This window comes from Cherax quadricarinatus, chromosome 4 (genome assembly GCF_038502225.1).
Source record: "Cherax quadricarinatus isolate ZL_2023a chromosome 4, ASM3850222v1, whole genome shotgun sequence".
Taxonomy (NCBI): Eukaryota; Metazoa; Arthropoda; class Malacostraca; order Decapoda; family Parastacidae; genus Cherax; species Cherax quadricarinatus.
This window is the reverse complement of record NC_091295.1, coordinates 58,400,419-58,425,440: the sequence shown is the minus strand read 5'-3', so window position 1 is coordinate 58,425,440 and position 25,022 is coordinate 58,400,419.

Sequence of the window (25,022 nt, the reverse complement as noted above, 5' to 3'; positions counted from 1 at the left end):
TGTGATAATAATAAAAAAATAATAATATAATATATATATATATATATATACATATATATATATATACATATATATATATATATACATATATATATATATATATATGTCGTGCCGAATAGGCAGAACTTGCGATCTTGGCTTAAATAGCAACGCTCATCTTGCCATATAGGACAAGTGAAAATTTGTGTATGCAATAATTTCGCCAAAATCATTCTGAACCTAACGAAAAAAATATATTTGATTGTGTTTGTTTAGTATTAAGTTATTGTAAACGTATTTAAAATATATTTAGTTGGGTTAGGCTAAAATAAATTGTTCTTGTTATAATAAGGTTAGGTAAGTTTTCTAAGATTCTTTTGGTGAAAAATTAAAAATTTTTACATTAACATTAATGAAAAAAATATATCTTTAAACGTATAAGAGAAAATTTTGGAAAGGACTTAATTTTAAATGAGTTCTTGCTAATTGACCAGTTTTACATATTCGGCACGACATATATATATATATATATATATATATATATATATATATATATATATATACATATATATATGTCGTGCCGAATATGTAAAACTGGCCAATTAGCAAGAACTCATTTAAAATTAAGTCCTTTCTAAAATTTTCTCTTATACGTTTAAAGATATATATTTTTCATTAATGTTAATGTAAAAATTTTTAATTTTGCACCAAAAGAATCTTAGAAAACTTACCTAACCTTATTATAACAAGAACAATTTATTTTGGCCTAATCCAACTAATAATTTAATACTAAACAAACACAATGAAATACATTTTTTCGTTAGGTTCAGAATGATTTTGGCGAAATTATTGCATACACAAATTTTCTCTTGTCTTATATGGCAAGATGAGCGTTGCTATTTAAGCCCAGATTGCAAGTTCTGCCTATTCGGCAAGACATTATATATATATATATATATATATATATATATATATATATATATATATATATATATATATATATATATATATATATATATATATGTATGTATATTATAATTTTTTTTTTCAACAAGTCGGCTGTCTCCCACGGAGGCAGGGTGACCCAAAAAGAAAAAAATCCCCAAAAAGAAAATACTTTCATCATTCAACACTTTCACCTCACTCACACATTATCACTGTTTTTGCAGAGGTGCTCAGAATACAACAGTTTAGAAGCATACACATATAAAGATACACAACATATCCCTCCAAACTGCCAGTATCCCAAACCCCTCCTTTAGAGTGCAGGCATTGTACTTCCCATTTCCAGGACTCAAGTCCGGCTATATAAAAATAACCGGTTTCCCTGAATCCCTTCACTAAATATTACCCTGCTCACACTCCAACAGATCGTCAGGTCCCAAATACCATTCGTCTCCATTCACTCCTATTGAACACGCTCATGCACGCCTGCTGGAAGTCCAAGCCCCTCGCCCACAAAATCTCCCTTACCCCTTCCTTCCAACCTTTTCGAGGACGACCCCTACCCGGCCTTCCTTCTCCTACAGATTTAAATACTCTCCATGTCATTCTACTTTGATCCATTCTCTCTAAATGACCAAACCACCTCAACAACCCCTCTTCAGTCCTCTGACGAATACTTTTATTAACTATGAGGAAATGGTATGGTGATACCGACAAGATGTGGAAAAAGACACTTATGTACAGTTCAGGACATTTATTAAAGGAAACGTTTCGCCACGAGTGGCTTCTTCAGTCTTAATACAGAGAAAACTAAGAAAACACACATATATATAGTGGTGGGAGTCAGGTGAGGTGAAGCGTGGGTAGAGGTGGAAGTAGTAGTAGTAGTAGTAATGGAACTAAGGAGGTGAGGTTAGAGAGGGACCTGTTGGCATCCCTGGGAACTGGTGTTACTTGATGCCAACAGGTCCCTCTCTAACCTCACCTCCTTAGTTCCATTACTACTACTACTACTACTTCCACCTCTACCCACGCTTCACCTCACCTGACTCCCACCACTATATATATGTGTGTTTTCTTAGTTTTCTCTGTATTAGGACTGAAGAAGCCACTCGTGGCGAAACGTTTCCTTTAATAAATGTCCTGAACTGTACATAAGTGTCTTTTTCCACACTTTTATTAACTCAACACCTTCTCCTAATTTCCACACTCCTAATTTTCTGTATAATATTTACACCACATATTGATCTTAGGACATCTCCACTGCCTCCAACCGCCTCCTCGCTGCTGCATTCACAACCCAAGCTCCACACCCATATAAGAGTGTTGGTACTACTATACTTTCATACATTCCTTTCTTTGCCTCCATAGATAACGTTATTTGACTCCACATATACCTCAACGCATCACTCACCTTTTTTCCCTCATCAATTCTGTGATTAACCTCATCCTTCATAAATCCATCCGCCGACACGTCAACTCCCAAGTATCTGAAAACATTCACTTCTTCTATACTCCTCCTCCCCAATTTGATATCCAATTTGTCTTTATCTAAATCATTTGATACCCTCATCACCTTACTCTTTTCTATGTTCACTTTCAACTTTCTTCCTTTACACACATTCCTAAATTCGTCCACTAACCTTTGCAATTTTTCTTTAGAATCTCCCATAATCACAGTATCATCAGCAAAAAGTAACTGTGTCAATTCCCACTTTGTATTTGATTCCCCATAATTTAATCCCACCCCTCTCCCGAACACCCTAGCATTTACTTCTTTTACAACCCCATCTATAAATATATTAAACAACCATGGTGACATTACACATCCCTGTCTAAGACCCACTTTTACCGGGATGTAGTCTCCCTCTCTTCTACACACCCTAACCTGAGCCTCACTATCCTCATAAAAACTCTTTACACCATTTAGTAACTTACCACCTATTCCATATACTTGCAACATCTGCCACATTGCTCCCCTATCCACTCTATCATATGCCTTTTCTAAATCCATAAATGCAATAAAAACTTCCCTACCTTTATCTAAATACTGCTCACATATATGCTTCAATGTAAACACTTGATTTACACATCCCCTAACCACTCTAAAACCTCCTTGCTCATCTGCAATCCTACATTCTGTCTTACCTCTAATTATTTCAATTATAACCCTACCGTACACTTTTCCTGGTATACTCAGTAAACTTATTCCTCTATAATTTTTACAATCTCTTTTGTCCCCTTTCCCTTTATATTAAGGGACTATACATGCTCTCCGCCAATCCCTAGCTAGCTCAGAATATCTATGATAATATTAAGAAAACCTTACGTAAGGGGATGAAAGGCCTAGAAGATTAAACTAATAGTGAAAAAAAGGTTATTTTTGGTTAAGCAGCAAAGAAATATCAATATCAGTATGAACATGAGATGACAAAATTCTTCAAGGATTTTAACAGCCAAGAACATATAATGTGATAAGAACAGATAAGAATAGGCCACTGAAAATACCATTTACGCTGATAGAGCATCAACAGAATTGCTAGAAAGAGCTAGGAACAAAGAAACTGGTAGGCTATGAGGATATACTAATTAGACAAAACCTTTTAAAAGAGGAGTGAAAATAAATGACTTCAATAAACACTTATAAGAGGTCAACTGAGGATAAAAAAAAGACGAATTTTTTTTTGCCAAGAAACAGTACCGTACCGACCTATCGAATGATTTCTGAGAGAGAGAATGGAGAACAACCAACAGAAGAACAACCAACAGAATAGAAAGAACCAACAGAAGAACAATCAACAGAATAGAAAGAATGAGTAACACAAACACATGTGGAACAATCTTGTGTACTAATGTAAATATATTAAAAAAAAGACTAGAACTAAGGAACACTAAGAGAAGAAACCTGATATAGTCTAAATGAAACTAAACTAGAAAAATGCATTGTTTAAATGAGGTCGAATTCGACGGAAACAAGTGAGTATGAAGAAACAGAGTAGGAAGGATGAAATAAACGAAGACGTCGTTCAGAAAGATGGTTTCTTGTGCATCACTTGTTGCCCTTCACCATCCCATCACTTATGGCACTCTAGCACTGCCGTTAGAATGGTCAGTGACGATGTAGCAACCAACCAACAGCCAATTTAATCTGGGATTTCGCAAGTCTGCAAAGCAGTAGTCCACTCAACATGTGCATGCTTTGCTAACTTCAAACGGCAGAAATCGCCTTTTAACACGGATTTTGATTATACCTAGAATTTAGTCAGTATGCTATATGTACTCAGAGCTGTTTACCACATTCCTCTACACTTTACTTCATGTTCACCAGGATGAACGTAAATTAGACTCGTGTAGTGTCTAGCAGGGTCACCCCTTCGCAACTCTCCTCATGTTTACCTTGTTATTAAAAGCACGAACTCACAAAGAGACTCTCCAGCGAGCTTAACATCTGGTTCCAGGATGACGTCACTAACTGACAACACGCAATCCTTGCTAGAAGGCATCATACAAATAAAAACATGGATATAATGTGTGCTCTAACTAAACCTATCCTCATGTGAACTAAAGTTTCCTGCAGTCCCCACACCATCCAGCAAGTTACGGACGCCGTGAGCAGAGTGAAAGTCATTGATCCTGTTAACCTTACTCTCCTTGGAGCTTCTCTTGTATATAACACTACCGACAATATTACAGAGAAAAATAAGTAACCTTAAGAGGATGGAAACTAAGATCAGCAACATCCATTCCCATGATATTTTCTAACTTCTTACTGTATGAATCTCTCTCCTAAGCTTACCTATTTTTTCCAGATATTCTCTACCTTTCTCCAAACCCAGCCGGAGTAGGACATTCTTCTAAAGTTTATGCTAGTAATAATCTTAAACCTTTCTTTAGATAATTCATAGACGTGAATGCTACAGCTCTACTCAGAAGGGTTGACTGGGCAAATGTATGGCCACTCAGCTCTCTTTACCAACCACATCCTCCACAGTATCCAGTGAATTGCTGAAGCAAGTGTTACCTGAACACAGAATATATACTCTACCGAATATACTCGCTTGCTGCCATGTTGCTCCTATTCACACTGAGAAGTATATTTGGGGCAAGAAGGTAGTCAACCAAATATGGTTTTAACCGTGGCCGGACAGATGACCGACGGACACTTGGCCAACAGACATCTGACTGAAGAACATTTGGCCGAACGTGCATTGCGCCGACAGCCATTTGGCCGAAAGGACAATAGGTTAGGTGATGAATGTCAGTTCGGTGAAATGTCCATTCGGTGAAATGTCCGTCGGCGAAGTGTCCGTCGGACAAATGTCCGGGAGCCGTTTTAACTATCAACGACTTCATTGCATAGACAATGAAGTCATCGACAAGAAGAAGAATAAGTAGCCTTGCAACAGTCCAGATTATTATAATCAAAAAGAAGCGCTAAGCCACAAGGGCTATACAGCTCAACAGTCCAGAGCTCGGCCGAGAGAGAGACACAGAACCTTAGAACACTTGTCTCGCAGCCCTGACATTCCCCAGACCTGGAAGGACAGACAGATACTGTGGGACTATACATGAACATCTCTTTGGACGACATAATGGTCACTTAGCGATGGTCAGCAGGGTGGTGCTTTTGATTGCATGGAAGCAGAAAAGCTCAACAAGTATAATGACATAGTTTATGTTGATGACGGGCTTTTAATGCAGGGAATGAGAGCTACTCTAGCTTTGTCATGTTTAATACAGTCACTGTCGACTCCTCGAGATGTATTGTTTACTAGTGATCAACTGGTAAAGCGGAAGTTGCTACCAGTGGTCAACATATAACATGGTCTTGTAACTACTAGTACTATGGGACGAGCACTAAACTCGTAAGGGTCACACAGTAGGTGGGGAATGGGAAATGATTCTGTTTTCATTCAAGCAGGGTAACTATTTCCATGGCTCAAGAGACTTTCATTATTAGCATCAAGTGTACATTATGGATGATATTCTTGGTAATTTGAGTGGTTCCTGATATTAAATTGTCAATGTTGGCACTGGAGTACCAGTGATTTTAATGTTCATAATATATGAAGTTTACTCTTGCGTGTTCCCTATGATTATTTGTTCAAAAATGGAGATGAAATATCTTTTAAATATAATACACTGCCATGTCACATGTGTGTCCCGTGACCTGGTAGAGGTGTCCCGTGACTTGGCAGAGGTGTCCCGCGACCTGGTAGGCAACACACTCGATTCGCACACTGAGTGTCCGTCGTTCGATCCCCGGCAAGGGTGAAACAATGGGCGTGTTTCCTTACATCTGTTGTTCCGTTCACCTAGCAAGCAAGTAGATACCTGAGTGTTAGTCGACTGGTGTGGGTCTCGTCCAGCGGGACAAGATTTAAGGACCCCAATGGGAATAAGACAGACAGTCCCTCGATGATGCTCTGATTTTCTTGGGTAATCCTGGGTGGCTAACCCTCCGGGATTAAAAATGCGAACTTGCTACTAGGAAATTTCAGGGAAGGTAGTAACAACATTGGCTGCTCCTTTATCGTTGCCATACCCTAGGTCGATCTAAGCTCCAATGATGGCCTAATTGCAAGTACTGCTGCACCAACATACAAGGAACATATACTGACAAGAAAACTGACGGTGACGACTACGAACGGACCAAATATGACCAAAAAGAGGACGACCGGCATTCAAATACCAGACCTGCTACCAGATGTACAACCAGACAAGCGACGTTTTCCACTACACTGAAGTAACTGACCTCATATCAAATGTACCAGTGTTCAATGGGAGGGAAACATAGGAGAAAATCTAACAAAACTCCAAAGAAACTGGCAGGTCTGTAGTGACGGTTTTCTCCCTCAATGCCAAATGCGGGAAGGGAGTGAACATTTAAACATGGCTGATACATCACCTCTAGGTCAGGACCAGCCAACAACATGATGCCAGCCCCGCTGAAGTGGAGCGAGGAATCTACTCGGACGGATAACGCCATGGACAAGAACTTTTTATCCTGCCAGGATGGAAATGTGTTAAAAGTGTGAAGGAAGAAGCGGGACTGTGAAGCGAGGGGTGAAGTGGGTTTGTGAAGCAAGGGGACAGGCGAGGGGTGTAGTGGATTCGTGAAGGGCAGGAAATCTATTAGCAATCAGTGGGGACCGCTAGAGTGGCCTCTAGGCTATTGCTAGGTTACTGATAGCAATCAGTGTTTCTTGAAAAAGGAAGGAAGAAACATTTTTGTTGTGAAGGGATAAGGGAGTTGGCTGGCATCAGAGGAATACAGGCTGCCATAATTTTATTTATGTCTTCTGAAATTCGCCGAAGAAGGAAATCCGTCATGCGGACTGGAAAAGGCGACTAGAGTAATGGCACCCTGGACAGTGAAAGCCCCCACAAATGCTCAAACATCAGTATCGCAGCAAGGCATGGCAACACCGTATACCCATAAAAACAAAACAGTGGCGCACAGCTCTTTTTGTGGCGCTCTTATGTCGTGATATTCAGACTAATCCAGGACCTCAAACTAATGTACAGGTACAAACCAGGCAGATTATGTGTCCCTATACTCACTATGGTAAAGATGTCTGCAGCCGCAGCCGGACGATGAGCTGTGATGTAAAGAGTAGTGCACATAAGATGCATGGATAAAATTAGTGACGATGCATACGATGGGTTAGTAGCTATGAATGCCAACGTGAGATAACAGAAACAATACAATTACCTCAAATAACACCAGACAAATGTTTACACTGTACAAAGACACAAAAGAAAAAACAGTAAACACATCATATGTAAAACGTGTAAGGGGTGGGTGCATTATGGTTGTATTTTTGGTCATGTTAATGTTTGTAACATATGCACTCTAATCCAATTACCTTTTAGTAGTACTGACATTGAGTTCCCTAACATTCTTAACACAAATGACCCCATGCCATGATAATTACGACTGCTTCAAGAAAACAGGCCTTCACATTATTCATGTCAACGCGAGGTCACTCTTACCCAAGATGTAAGAGATCAGGGTTCTAGCTAACAAAACTACGGCGGCAATAACATACATCTCTGAATCCTGGTTGGATGTCACTGACTGACGACGAGGTCAAAATAGAACATAAAGCGCTTAGATAGGAATAAAAATGGCGGTGGGGTATGTGCTTATGTAAGAAATTATTTAGCCTACTAAACTAATCCTAGTAGGAACTAGTTACCGTCCCCCCACCCATGATCAATTCTTAGAGGATTTTTCGAGTCTTGTCCGGAATTGATAGCAATTCTGAGACAATGATACTGGGAGATTTCAGTATCGGTTTCCAACAAAATAATGGGCTATGTAGCAGGTATAAGCAAATTCTGGGATTATGTAGTTACACTCAACTAATTAATGCACCAACCCGAATCGCACAGTTCTCAGCCAACATATTAGACCACATCTTTTGTAACTGCTCTGCCAACATTAGCCAGTCAGACGTCATTACTACAGGTCTTGGCGATCATCTCGTCATTTACTGTATCAGAAAAAACATTAGGGGTCGGACAGGCCTACACAGGACAATTAAAATGAGGTCAACCAGAAACTACAGCAAAGAAATACTGGTAAATAGGCTACAAAATTGTGACTGAACAGTGATTACAAGTTGCACGGACGTAAATGATGTCTGGGAAAAAATCAAAACAATGTTCACTGCCATCCTTGATAATATTGCACTAGTTAAAGAGGTTAGGATTAAATGAAGAAATGAACCTGGTTAACTACTGAGATATTAGATAATATGAAATTCAAGGACCAGTTGCTAAAACATTTAAGATAAAAAGGCAGGATACTGCAGCGCTAAATGAATTCCAAAGAATTAGGAACAGACTACAGACTCATAAAAGGAGAAAGAGTAGAAGAGTACAAGAATAACCTCAGAAAGCTCTGGCAACAACTAAAACAGTTGTGGTATAGCCATAAACCCGTAGATAGATTTAAATATTGATAATGAGGTATGCCACGAGACAACTGAAGTGGCAAATTATTTTAATTCATACTACACTTGTGTCGCATCACCACTAGTAAGCAAACTGCCAGTTGCATCAAATACCTTTAACACAGACTATGATAAGTTTAAAGCATATTACAATAATAAGGGCGTCACCTCGAACAGTTGCCAACTAGTTGGTGTATCTTGTGACTTTGTGCGCAAAGAACTAAGAAAATTAAACCCAGCTAAGAGCACCGGTCCCGATAACATTCCGCCTAAGTTCCTAAAAGATGTCGCCTCTGAATTACCAGTTCCTACTGCGCACATAATAAATTTGTCCATAGTCACAAATACTGTCCCGAAAAAAAATCAAAGCGGTCAGAGTTACTACCTTCAAGAAAAATAGTAGATCTGATGTCAGCAACTATAGGCCTGTTAGTATACACAGTGTGATGTCAAAAATTCTAGAGAAGGCGGTATACTGTCAAGTAGTTAAGTATCTTAATGACAAAAATATTCTCCATAGTTACCAGTCAGGTTTTATATCTAATTCAGCCAACACCTCCCTCATTAATCTGATGGACTACCTGATAACCGAAATGTCGCTAGAGAATTTCATAAGAATGGTAACCCTAGATTTGCAAAAGGCCTTCGACACGGTTAACCCCAATATATTATGTAAGAAACTACAAGCTATCGGTACGAGTTCTGTAGAGTGGTTTAAGTCCTAACTGAGCAACAGGAACCAACCTGTCAAGATCAACAACACAGAATCAGAATTCATACCGATAACATGTGGGGTTCCTCAAGGTAGTATCCTGGGTCCTTTGTTATTCCTATGCTATGTGAATGACATACCTAACAGTATCAAATGCAGCTTCTATTGTACGCAGATGACAGTGCTCTGTTAGTATCAGGTAAAGACCAACAAGACATTGCTAATGTACTATCATTAGAACTAGTCCTGGAGCAAATGGTTGGTAAATAAAAATAATCACTACGCCTCGGGAAAACGGAAGCCATACTCTATTGCACGAAACAAACTGAAAAGGGTAAATTTTAATGTCCAGTGTAATGGGGAACCTATTACAGTAAATTCGGTAAAATATCTGGAAATCCCCTTCGACCCAAGCATGTCAGGAGAACTAATAGGGAACAATGTTGTAAAGAAAGCGAATGCCAGACTAAAGCTCTTCTACAAACAGGCTCAGTCTACCTACTGAGGCTCGCAGGACCCAATGTCTAGCTCTCATACAATGTATTATAGAAAACTCTTGTTTTTCATGGTACTCTTCCTTAAAAAAAATGAAAGATAGGCTACAAATTACCCAGAACAAAATGGTGAGATTCATTCTGGACCTGAGTCCAAGAGAGCATGTAGACCAGAATGAATTACAACTGGCAATGCTGAATGTTGAAAACAGTAAATCAACTAAAGCTAAATTACGTTTATAAAATTGCTCACAACCAGTGTCCCCAATATCTTACTGTCAGTTTTGTTAAGGCCGGGAACCAAATGCAGTTACAGAACTACGAGAAAACAACTTTGCAGTACTTAGTCAGTGGTCAGGCTTCAAAGATATTTTTCAGTACTGCAATACAAGAATGGAATAGATTGCCTGCACATGTCAAAGCCTGTCATAGCATGAGTCAGTTCAAGAAGAGAGCCAAAATGTACCTCATAAATAAGGCTACAGAAAGGGAGGAGATTGATTTCTTGTATGAAAATAACTAATTTTACTTTTCCCCTAGTATATCTTCTTTTATTATAACTGCTTTTACATAGTTAAGATACTTACCTGTTTTTTTAAATATAAATAATTATCACAAGGGCCCGAATGGAAATAAGTCACTGACTTTCTTGGGTTATCCTAGGATCCTACACATATGCTGCTATATATGATATTTTATGTAATTGTGTATACCTGAATAAACTTATTTAACAAAATCTTATCTAAAAGAAAACGGAAGTGTGTGTGTGTGTGAGAGAGAGAAGTGAAATTCGGCTAACCGTTTCCGTAGAGTTTACAGGAGTAGCAAGAGCCAGTGTCGCTCCTAGTCAAGAGTTTGTAGGAATAGCGAGAACTAGCGTCACTCCTACTCCAAGGTTTGTAAGAGTGGCGAGAGCCTGTGACATCCCTGCTATTTTTATTTTCAACAAACCGACCATATTGCACCGAGGCAGGGCGACCTAAAAAGAAAAACAAAAGATTTTCTCTTAAGGTCTAGTCCACAACAGGACTAGAACCTGCAAATTCTGCATCAGAATACATAGTACTTTATCCACGAAGCATAGTTGGTGCAGAGTTTGCAGGACGCAGAGATAATGTTTATTTATATATATAATGTCGTGCCGAATAGGTAAAACTTGCGATTTTGGCTTAAATAACAAAGCTCTTCTTGCTGAATAAGGCAAGCGAAAATTTGTGTGCAATAATTTCGCAAAAGTCCTTCTGAACCTAACGGAAAAATATATATTTCATTGTGTTCGTTTATTATTAAATTATTGTAAACTTACCTAAAATATATTTAGTTGGATTAGGCTAAATTAAATTGAGCTTGTTATAATAAGGTTAGGTAAGTTTTCTAAGGTTCTTTTAGTACAAAATTATTAATTTTTAAATTAACATCAATGAAAAAATATATCTTTAAATGTGCAAGAGAAAATTTTAGAAAGGACTTAATTTTAAACGAGTTCTTGCTAACTGACCAGTTTTACCTGTTCGACACGACATTATACACACACACACTAAGACGTATATTACTCACCATCACGACTACAAACATTAGCGCCACTACCAACAGTACCACCAGCTGTAACAGCACCAGAAGTGAAATCCCACCAGTAACAGGACCACCACCAGTAACAGGACCACCACCAGTAACAGGACCACGACCAGTAACAGCACCACCACCAGTAACAGCACCACCACCAGTAACAGCACCACGACCAGTAGCAGCAACACAAACAGAGAGAGCAACACAACCAATAAGAGCACCGCCAGTCAGAGTACTACCACGCATTACCAACAGTAAGAGCATCACCGCCAGCAAGACCACCACCGCCAGCAAGAGCACCACCGCCAGCAAGAGCACACCACCAGCAAGAGCACCACCGCCAGCAAGAGCACACCACCAGCAAGAGTACCACAACCAGTAAGAGCACTACCAGTAAGAGCAACGCAAGTAAGAGCATCACCAGTAAAAATACTACTACGCACCACCGCCAGCAAGAACACCACCGCCAGCAGGAGTACCACAACCAGTAAGAGCACTACCAGTAAGAGCAACACAACAAGTAAGAATATCCCCAGTAAGAATACTACTACGCACCACAACCAGTAAGAACACCACCATTAGTAAGAGCACCACCGCAAGAAAAACCACCACCAGTAAGAGCACCACCACCAGTAAGGACACCGACAGTAAGAGTACCACCACGCAGCACCACCACTAGGAAGAGCACCACCATCAGAAAGAGCACCACCACGTACCACCACCAGTAAGAGCACCACCACTACCGGAAACAGCATCACCACCAGTAGGAGCACCACCACGCACAACCACCACCAATAGAAGTACCACCAGTAAGAGCACCACAACGCATCACTACCAGTAAGAGCACCACCGCGCATCACCACCAGCAAGAGCACCACCACGAATCACCACCAGCAAGAGCACCACCACGCATCACCACCAGTAAGAGCCCCACCACGCACCATGACCAGTAAAAGCTCCACCACGCATAATCACCAGTAAGGGCACCACCACGCACCACTACCAGTAAGAGCACCACCACGCACCGCTACCAGTAAGAGCACCACCACGTACCGCTACCAGTAAGAGCACCACCACGCACCATCACCAGTAAGAGCACCACCACGCATCATCATTAAGAGCACCACCCCCAGTAGGAGCACCACCAGCAAGAGCACCACCACCAGTAAGAGCACCACCACGCATCACCACCAGTAAGTGCACCACCACGCACCACTACCAGTAAGAGCACCACCACGCACCACTACCAGTAAGAGCACCACCACGCACCATCATCATTAAGAGCACCACAACCAGCAAGAGCACCACCACGCACCATCATCATTAAGAGCACCACCACGCATCACAAGTAAGTGCGCCACCACGTACCACTACCAGTAAGAGCACCACCACGCACCATCATCATTAAGAGCACCACCACGCATCACCAGTAAGTGCGCCACCACGCACCACTACCAGTAAGAGCACCACCACGCACCATCATCATTAAGAGCACCACCACGCATCACCAGTAAGTGCGCCACCATGCACCACTACCAGTAAGAGCACCACCACGCACCATCATCATTAAGAGCACCACCACCAGTAAGTACACCATCACCAGTAGGAGCAGCACCACCAGCAAGAGCACCACCACGCACCACTACTACCAGTAAGAATACCACCACCAGTAAGAGCACCACCATGCACCACCACCAGTAGGAGCACCACCACGCACCACCACCACACAGTGGGTGGCACTCAGGCAGACAAGGGTAACAGTTGAGCTTGTGGTGCCAGCAGAGTCAGACGTACAGTGCCACGCTCTCTCCTCCGGTCAGTGGTGGCGGCGTGTGGGCGTTCACCGTGGGCGTGCACCCTGGGCTTGCCACCTGTGGGCGTACGGGCGTGGGCTTGCCACTTGTGGGCGTGTATCAGTCATATGCAAATGGGAATTTTTTTTTTACGAAAATGAAGTGTTTATTGTTATATGCGAAAATTTGTTCATTCTGATGATGTCGATATTGTGAGGTGACGAGGCAAGACTGTGGATAACAGCAGCTGTCTCATCCACCACCTGTCTGATCCACCAGCTGTCTAATCTACCAGCTCTCTGATTTACCAGCTGTCTCGTCCACCACCTGTCTCAACCATCACCTGTTACACCCACCACCTGTCTGATCCTCCGTCTGTCTCATCCACCAAATGTCTAACCCACCAGCTGTCTCACCCACCAGCTGTCTCACCCACCAGCTGTCTCACCCACCAGCTGTCTCACCCACCAGCTGTCTCATCCACCAGCTGTCTCATCCACCATCTGCCTGTTCTACCACCTGTCTCATCAGCCACCTGTCTGTTCCAAGACCTCTCTGACCCGCCACCTGTCTGACCTACCACCTGTCTGACCCACCACCTGTCTGACCCACCACCTGTCTGACCCACTACCTGTCTGACCCACTACCTGTGTTACCCACCACCTGTCTCACCCACCACCTTTCTGAACCACTACTTGTCTGACCCACAACCTGTGACTCACTACCAGTCTGACCCACAACCTGTGACTCGCTACCAGTCTGACCCACTACCTGTCTGATCCACTACCTGCCTGACTCACTGCGTGTCTGACCAACTACCTGTCTCAACCAAAATCTGTCTGACTCACTACCTGTCTGACCCACAACCTATCTGACCAATTACCTGCCTGACCCACTACCTGCCTGACCCACTACCTGCCTGACCCACTACCTGCCTGACCCACTACCTGCCTGACCCACTACCTGCCTGACCCATTACCTGCCTGACCACTACCTGTGGCTCACTACCAGCCTGACCCATATCCTCTCTGACCCACTACCTGTCTGACCCACAACCTGCCTGACCCACTACCTGCCTGAGCCACTACCTGCCTGACCCACTACCTGCCTGACCCACTACCTGTCTGACCAACTACCTGTCTGACTCACTACCTGTCTGACCAACTACCTGTCTTATCCACCACTTGTCGGATCCACCGTCTGTCTAATCCACCAACTGTCTAATTTATCACCAGTCTGATTCACCCCCATGCCTGATCAACACCTACCTGATCTACCCACATGTCTAATCCACACTTACCTGATCCACTGACTTATAACCACCTATCTGTATCAACAATGTGATCAACCACCTGTCTGATCCACCAGCTCTCTGATACACCACCTCTTTCATCTGCCACCTTTCTGATCTACTATCTCTCTGATTCACCACCTGTCTGGCATGCCTCCTGAATAATCCACTTGTCTCGTACACCATTTATCATATCCACCACCAGGAACCCCAGTGTTGTACACCCCAGTATTGTACAACCCAGTGTTGTATATCTCAGGATTGTACACTACAGTTCTGTACACCTTGTTGCACACTGTTGTACACCCCAGTATTGTACGTTTCATTGTACACTTGTGTTGAATACTTCAGTGTTGTACACTCCAGTGTTATACATCCCCGTGTTGTACACCCCAGAGCTGTACACCCAGTGCTGTACACCCCAGTACTGTACACCCCAGTACTGTACACCCCAGTACTGTACACCCCAGTACTGTACACCCCAGTACTGTACACTTCATTGTACACTCCAGTGTTGTATACCTCAGTATTGTACACAGTATTGTGCACTCGTGCTGTACACCACTGTGTTGCACACTACAGTGCTGTACACCTCAGTATTGTACAAGTCACTGTGCACCCCAGTGTTGTACACCCCAGGCTGAATAATAATAATAATAATAATAATAATTCCAATAATGGAATCTAAAACTTCTTTACATATTTACTCTTGGAAGAACCAAAATTTTCCCGATATCCACACTTTTCCTATAATTTTTTTTTATTATGACGACTATGTTCAATATATAAGGTAATGTTTACTGCACATTGGGTGTTAAACACATGATGGTTAAATATAAACAACTTAATTTCTCTGAGATGATAATGTTGTTATTAATTACTTGGCCTGTTGTGTTAGTTACTGCTTGTCAAAGGCACTTGTCGAGTCTGAATGTACTACCTAGTTTGTGTGTGTGTGTGTGTACTCACCTACTTGTAGTTGTAGGGGTCGATTCATAGTTCCTGGTCCCGCCTCTTGACTGTGTGTGTGTGTAACTCTCACAAACGTGAGGTAGTGCTAATGTTGGTATTTTTATGATCATATGAAATATTAATATATCTTTTTACGAGTATTGGCCGTTTTTTCACCGATACCGCATAAATGACCGATAGCTACTGATACCGATACGGACACATCCCTAATATATATATATATATATATATATATATATATATATATATATATATATATATATATATATATTATATATATATATATATATATATATATATATATATATATATATATATATATATATATATATATATATATATATATATATATATATATATATATATATGTCGTGCCGAATAGGCAGAACTTGCGATCTTGGCTTAAATAGCAACGCTCATCTTGCCATATAAGACAAGCGAAAATTTGTGTATGCAATAATTTCGCCAAAATCATTCTGAACGTAACGAAAAAAATATATTTCACTGTGTTTGTTTAGTATTAAATTATTATAAACAAATCTAAAATATATTTAGTTGGGTTAGTGTAAAATAAATTGTTCTTGTTATAATAAGGTTAGGTAAGTTTTCTAAGATTCTTTTGGTGCAAAATTAAAAATTTTTACATTAACATTAATGAAAAAAATATATCTTTGAACGTATAAGAGAAAATTTTAGAAATGACTTAATTTTAAACGAGTTCTTGCTAATTGACCAGTTTTACATATTCGGCACGACATATATATATATATATATATATATATATATATATATATATATACATTATATATATCTATATATATATATGTCGTGCCGAATAGGCAGAACTTGCGATCTTGGCTTAAATAGCAACGCTCATCTTGCCATATAGGACAAGTGAAAATTTGTGTATGCAACAATTTCGCCAAAATCATTCTGAACCTAACGAAAAAGATATATTTGATTGTGTTTGTTTAGTACTAAATTATTGTAAACGTATTTAAAATATATTTAGTTGGGTTAGGCTAAAATAAATTGCTCTTGTTATAATAAGGTTAGGTAAGTTTTCTAAGATTCTTTTGGTGCAAAATTAAATTTTTTTAAATTAACATTAATGAAAAAAATATATCTTTAAACGTAAAAGAAAAAAATTCAGAAAGAACTTAATTTTAAATGTGTTCTTGCTAATTGACCAGTTTTACGCACGACATTATATTATATTATATATATATATATATATATATATATATATATATATATATATATATATATATATATATATATATATAAGAGAGAGAGAATACACACACATATGTATAGGGAAGCACTAAACCCGTGCACATCGTGCATAGCCTGGGGAATGGAATACAGACCAATTCGTTCCATGAGGAAGGATTGGTGCAACTCCTTAGATCAAGAACCTCATCACTGGTGTCGAAGCGTCTTCGAGGAGAGAATGTTATGCTTTGTCCTCACTATGAATGGTGCTGAAACGTCAAATCATGCTGGTGCCACCCTGACACAGGCGCCACCCTGACACAGGTGCCACCTTGACACTAGTGGCACCCTGACACAGGTGATACCCTGGTACTGGTGCCACCCTAACACTGGTACCACCCTAACACAGGTACCACCCTGGCACTGGTGACACCCTGGCACTGGTGACACCCTGGCACTGGCGCTACCCTGGTACTATTGCCACCTTGGCACTGGTGCCACCCTGGCATTGTTGCCACCTTGGCACTGGTGCCACCCTGGCATTGTTGCCACCTTGGCACAGGTGCTACCCTGTTGCTGGTGCCACCTTGGTACTGGTGCTACCGTGGCACTTGTGCTATCCTGGTTCTGGTGCTACCCTGGTTCTGGTGCTGTCCTTGTACTGGTGCTGTACTGGTGCTATCCTGGTACTGGTGCTGTCCTTGTACTGGTGCTATCCTGGTACTGTCCTTGTACTGGTGCTATCCTGGTACTGGTGCTGTCCTTGTACTGGTGCTATCCTGGTACTGGTACTATCCTGGTACTGGTACTATCCTGGTACTGGTGCTATCCTGGTACTGGTACTATCCTAGTTCTGGTGCTGTCCTGGTACTGGTGCTGTCCTGGTACTGGTGCTGTCCTGGTACTGGTGCTGTCCTGGTTCTGGTGCTGTCCTGGTTCTGGTGCTGTCCTGGTTCTGGTGCTGTCCTGGTTCTGGTGCTGTCCTGGTACTGGTGCTGTCCTGGTACTGGTGCTGTCCTGGTACTGGTGCTGTCCTGGTTCTGGTGCTGTCCTGGTACTGGTGCTGTCCTGGTTCTGGTGCTGTCCTGGTACTGGTGCTGTCCTGGTACTGGTGCTATCCTGGTACTGGTGCTATCCTGGTACTGGTGCTGTCCTGGTACTGGTGCTATCCTGGTACTGGTGCTGTCCTGGTACTGGTGCTGTCCTGGTACTGGTGCTATCCTGGTACTGGTGCTATCCTGGTACTGGTGCTATCCTGGTACTGGTGCTGTCCTGGTACTGGTGCTATCCTGGTACTGGTGCTATCCTGGTACTGGTGCTGTCCTGGTACTGGTGCTATCCTGGTACTGGTGCTGTCCTGGTACTGGTGCTATGGTGCTATCTGGTACTGGTGCTATCCTGGTACTGGTGCTGTACTGGTGCTGTCCTGTACTGGTGCTGTCCTGGTACTGGTGCTATCCTGGTACTGGTGCTGTCCTGGTACTGGTGCTATCCTGGTACTGGTGCTATCCTGGTACTGGTGCTATGGTGCTGTCTGGTACTGGTGCTATGGTGCTGTCTGGTACTGGTGCTATCCTGGTACTGGTGCTGTCCTGGTACTGGTGCTGTCCTGGTACTGGTGCTGTCCTGGTACTGGTGCTATCCTGGTACTGGTGCTGTCCTGGTACTGGTGCTATCCTGGTACTGGTGCTGTCCTGGTACTGGTGCTGTCCTGGTACTGGTGCTGTCCTGGTACTGGTGCCACCTTAGCACTCTCATTGCTTCATCGAACCTCTGTTGTCTCATTATCTGTTTAATTACCTATTTTTAATTGCTTATGTTAATTGCCTATTTATTATTTCCTATGTTAATTTCCTATTTTTTATATGTGTACGTATTTATTTACTTATAGTTACTGGGCAGAGTTGTGCTCGTCTTTAAATAACTTAGTATCCTGATGGTAGTTAAATATCCTGGTGTTGGTTATGTATCCTGCTGATCGTTATGTACCCTGATGCTTGTTATGTCTCGTGATGCTCGTTATGTCTCCTGGTGCTCGTTGTGTGCCCTGAAGCTCGTTATGTATCCTGGTGTTCGTAAAATATCCTATTGCTTATGATTTGCATTGGTCCCATAAATCTAGCTTTTAATTAAGGTGTGGCCAGGTTCAGGTTCCTGCACCAGCACCTTGTCTCCTGGATTGAAGGAGCGAAACTTTGCGTTTCTGTCATAACTGTTTCATAGTGTTTTGAGCAGATTTTCAGTTAGCCTTAGCCAACTGACGGGCCACCCGCAACCTTGAAGGGTTGTCGAGTGCTATGCAGGCATCCTCTCCCATCCATCCTTCCTTGAGCACTCGCAGAGGACCTTGTACATTGTGCCCGAAGATTAGCTCAAATGGACTGTATCCTGTTGATTCCTGCAGTTTCTGTCATTACGAATATCAACAGAGGAAGTGATTCATCCCATTCTGTATAAAAATGCATGCAAAAAGTTCTCATGGTTTTTAACATCTGATGAAATCTTTCCAAGGCGCCTTGAGACTGAAGATGATAGGCGGTGGATAATTTATGGATTATATCTAGCCTAGTTGAAGCTTCCCTAAAAGCTTTTGCTGTAAAATTAGTACCCTGGTCACTCTGGATAGACTTAGGAGTGCCAAAGATATAAATCTAGTTATGGCTTTAAGAATGACTTTAGTGTTTATACTGCGCATTGGGACTGCTTCCAGATACCGTGTAGCTTTATCCATGATAGTAAATAAGTAATGGTTCCTGACATGGATTTTGGTAATGGTCTCATACCTTCAATGATTAACTCTGCAAACGATTCTCCATCTGCAGATATGGGATGAAGTGGCGCAGACTGAATGGGATGTCCAGGTTTACCGACTTGTTGACATTCCCTACAAGAGCGAATGTGATTCTTCACATCTTGCCTTATTTTTTTGGGGGGGGGGGCAGTAAAACTTTCAATATTCTATACAGTTCTTTGTATAGAATTGGGGCTATGTTCAAAATTTGTGACCTAAATTTCCTAGGATCTACCAGTCTAAGTTTGGGCTTCCCCCTTACCAGTCTCTGTGCAGAGCAGTAGGTTGTGTTTAATTTTTGACTGGATGATCTGAGTGCGATTCACCCATGGCTGCCTGAAAAGCGAAGTTCAAGGATCTCTCCGCTGATCTTCCTGGAAGGACAGTCCCTCGGGCATGGAAACAGATATATGGCAATCCTGCAACCCTGGAGTAGGAAGGCTTGGTCAGGGACTTTTCACTAATTTTACTAGGCCCTGGCCAGTTTTCCTAGTAAAACAAATTGTCTAGCCCTAGATCCGAGTCGTCCAAGGATAGGTCAGCATTCTCGACAGACATCACTTGGGATTTCGACCGAGTTATGGCCAACATCGGAGAAGAATTTGTCATATTAAGAACGTTATTACCCAGTAATAACACGGCATCTTTCATAGGGAATCCCTCAGAAATACCTTCAGTCAAATATCCTGTATAGTATTTACTCTGCACATGTATCTTATGTAAAGGGACAAAAAATACAGCTCCTCCAAATGCTTCTAAGCAAACGGAGAAATGCAATGGCATCTTTTCAGAGAGAGGGAGGACTCCCCTCTCTTATAAGAGAACAATAAGCCCCAGCATCATTAAAGTTGTTACTTCATTTTTTTTTTCATTCTCCTGATGGAAGATGTGGCATGTACTGTAGTATGGGGCCATACCACACTCTACATCTTTCTGGTTCATCTCAAAAGGGAGGATGTTGATTTTTCCTAAGGGCTTAAATGGGCAGATGGATTTGATGTGGCTAGGTTTATGACAACGGTAACAGGTTACCTCATACTTTAATTTGGCTCCCTGTTCATTTTGTGGCTGGCGCCACTGTGAGTACTGGCGTCGTTGTTCACCATGTTGATCATAAGTTTGAGGTCGGCGCTCGCCAGGTTGACCACGAGTTTGATGTCGTTGCTCACCAGACGACTTGGTTGGTGGTGTTCATTTTCATGCTGCCTCTTCGTCCTCCAGACCGGGACTTGTCCATGACGATCTGGGAAGAAAGATTAGACTGCTCGGACAAGGAGCAGTTAGTCTCAAAAGTGTCAGCCAGCCTTTTTGCTTCTAATGCAGTGGTCAACGAATGATATTCAAGACAGACCCTAACCTCTGGTCCAACAGATTCCAGCAGGTTATCCACCAAAACTACCTACTAGATCTAAAAAGCTGGTAACATTGCTCGCCTTGTACCATTTTAAGTTTTTTGACTGCTGCCTTGCAAAATCTACATGAAACTGACCCAGCTGACGCTTACACAATTTGAATTTCTTCCTGTACTTGGTGAGACTAGACTGATATGCCCCAAGAACCGTTGTTTTAGCAACCCGATAATCAGTGAATTCTTATTTAAAACAGCTGTAAACTCTTGCACTTTGCCATACAACACTGTATGCACCAGTGCTGCCCAATGCTCCCCAGGCCACCTCAATGCTCGAGCCTGGTTTTCAAATGCCTCGAAAAGCTTTTCAGGCTCAGACTCAACAAAGCAAGGTACTAACAGCACTGCTTATTGCACGCTAGTCACCAACAGTCTGCTTAAATTGCCTCCTCTTCTCTCTACCAAACTCTTCTTTAGCAAATGTCGCTGCTCTCTGGTTGTTTCCAGATTGTTTAGCTAACTCAAGTGCCAACGAAGCTGACTCGCCCTGTGACAAACCCAGTGCACCACCTGTATTACGAGACTGCTAGTCTGATTGCTCTGGTGTTAGCCCTCCCACATTACGAAGGAACCTCAGCGGAGATCGGCGATTAATAGCTTCTGTAGTGGGAGATACCTCAGTCTGGTGCACCATAACTGCTTCAACCTTTAATTTGGTATGAATATCACAAAGCTGCACAGCAGTGAGAGTTCGTTGGTATTCTATGTCAATGGAACGAGGAATTCGCCAACAACGCTGTAGAGTTTGGGCAGATTTAGGAGTGTATATATAGACACCAACCGCCTCATCCGTGTTGGTGGTATAACCTACTATAAAACGCGTTTGCAATGCACGCAACAAGCAGCAATAGAACAATACGACTTGGAGGATACACACAACAGCAAGACTGACAGGCAATACAAAAGATGAGAGTGATGCAATCTAAGAGTTACCAAGACCAGCTCCAGCTCCAGATCCCAGACAGGCCACCATATTATGAACACAGGTAATGAATGGCTTGTGAGACCTGGTCGTAATGGGAATTTGAGCAAACAAACCTAGCAGTAGACTATAATATAAATTTTGCCTTCACCCACTATATGCAGATATGTACACTGTGTACAGATAGAATAAGTGTACACCACGGTGACAGATGGCAAAACTGAAGCCAGAGTGCACCATACTCAACCAGCAGGTAGGCAAGTCTGCCAATGATTACCGCAATTGAACCACATTACTTCAGCTTTGGCGGGCTTGCCTGTGATTGGTCAATGACCCAATTTACTGATTTAACGATGGGTACCCTATCGATCGTTAAACCCTTAGCACCCTGATAGCTGGTTGGGAGGCAGCCTATATGGGAGTGTGACATTCGCCTAATAAATTGTAACATACTTATTGCATGCCAGTGTCCTGATGCTTATGTATCCTAGTGCTTATGTATCCTGGTGCTCGTTATGTATCGTGGTGCTCGTTATGTGTCCTGGTGCTCGTTGTGTCTCCTGGTGCTTGTTGCGTGTCCTGGTGCTGTTTATTCAACTGACGGTCACTGTCACTTGACGCCTCTGGCTGATTGAGTTCAATCTAATGAGACGCTCCAGAGTGAGAAATTAAGTTTCATAGTAAAATTACTCAACTTTTAACGTAAAACACATTGGAAATAAACTTTTGCTTTGATGAAGGTGTTTACACTGCTTTGAAGAGTGCTTCAAACGTGAACAAGTTGGTAGTCTTGCAAGAGTGCTTCAAACGTGAACAAGTTGGTAGTCTTGCAAGAGTGCTTCAAACGAGAACAAGTTGGTAGTCTTGCAAGAGTGCTTCAAACGTGAACAAGTTGGTAGTCTTGCATGAGTGCTTCAAACGTGAACAAGTTGGTAGTCTTGCAAGAGTGCTTCAAACGAGAACAAGTTGGTAGTCTTGCAAGAGTGCTTCAAACGTGAACAAGTTGGTAGTCTTGCAAGAGTGCTTCAAACGTGAACAAGTTAGTAGTCTTGCAAGAGTGCTTCAAACGTGAACAAATTAGTAGTCTTTGAAAGGTTGTTTCATAAAATCCACCCAAGTCGTCAACAAAGGCAATATAATTTTGAAAGTTATTTATTACCATGTAAGTTATCGAAAGAAATGTAAACGAGTGTTTTATGCGAGTGTGGTGATGTAAACTGTATAAGCAAGTGAGAAAATATTACACCGAGCGTGGAAATATTACATCGAGTGTGGAAATATTAAATCGAGTGTGGAAATATTACACCGAGTGGAAATATTACACGAGAGTGGAAATATTACACCGAGAGAGGAAATATTACACAGTGTGAAATTATTACACCGTATGTGTCTGTGTGCGTGTGAATCCCTCAGCATTTGTGTACGTCAAGAAGAAACAAAACAAGACTCGAGAGCAAACGAAAGACAAGAGGAATGAGCTCAACTAAATCTTAAACCTACAGAAGGTAAGTAAATACTGCCAATATTTTTTATATAGTTAAAGATAAAGCTAACAGAAAAATTAGAATGACCAAAATAGGTTTAGCGCCTCATAAAAAATGTAAAAAGCCATTAAATTATAGTTACTGCAACGTACAGTTTACTTATTGCCTGTCTTCTTTTGGGAATCATGACAAGATGTTATGTTACATTGCAATAACGACTGAAGAACTTCAAGCAACTTTACGATGATGATATAGTACATGTCAGCATGTAACATCATCGCCTTCATCATAGTATCCATCAATACACTAAAATGATTACTTTCTATTCTGTTCTCTCTCTCTCTCTCACACAATATAATATAATATATATATATATATATATATATATATATATATATATATATATATATATATATATATATATATATATGTATCCTAGGTAGTAGGTTGGTAGACAGCAACCGCCCAGGGAGGTACTACCGTCCTGCCAAGTGAGTGTACAACGAAAACCTGTAATTGTTTTACATGATGGTAGGATTGCTGCTGTCTTTTGTCTGTCTCATAAACATGCAAGATTTCAAGTACGTCTTGCTACTTCTACTTACACTTAGGTCACACTACACATACATGTACAAGCATATATATACAATCCCCCTGGGTATTCTATTTTCTTTCTAGTTCTTGTTCTTGTTTATTTCCTCTTATCTCCATGGGGAAGTGGAACCGAATTCTTCCTCCATAAGCCATGTGTGTTGTAAGAGGCGACTAAAATGCCGGGAGCAAGGGGCTAGTAACCCCTTCTCCTGTATAAATTACTAAATTTAAAAGAGAAACTTTCGTTTTTCTTTTTGGGTCACCCTGCCTTGGTGGGATATGGCCGGTGTGTTGAAGTGTTGAAATTATATATATATATATATATATATATATATATATATATATATATATATATATATATATATATATATGGTGCAATTATTTAATAAATGTATGGAAGAGGGTAAGGTACCTAGGGATTGGCAGAGAGCATACATAGTTCCTTTGTATAAAGGCAAAGGGGACAAAAGAGTGCAAAAATTATAGGGGGATAAGTCTGTTGAGTATACCTGGTAAAGTGTATGGTAGAGTTATTGTTGAAAGAATTAAAAGACTGAGAATAGGATAGCAGATGAACAAGGAGGCTTTAGGAAAGGTAGGGGGTGTGTGGACCAGGTGTTTACAGTGAAACATATAAGTGAACAGTATTTAGATAAGGCTAAAGAGGTCTTTGTGGCATTTATGGATTTGGAAAAGGCGTATGACAGGGTGGATAGGGGGGCAATGTGGCAGATGTTGCAGGTGTATGGTGTAGGAGGTAGGTTACTGAAAGCAGTGAAGAGTTTTTACGAGGATAGTGAGGCTCAAGTTAGAGTACATAGGAAAGAGGGAAATTATTTCCCAGTAAAAGTAGGCCTTAGACAGGGATGTGTGATGTCACCGTGGTTGTTTAATA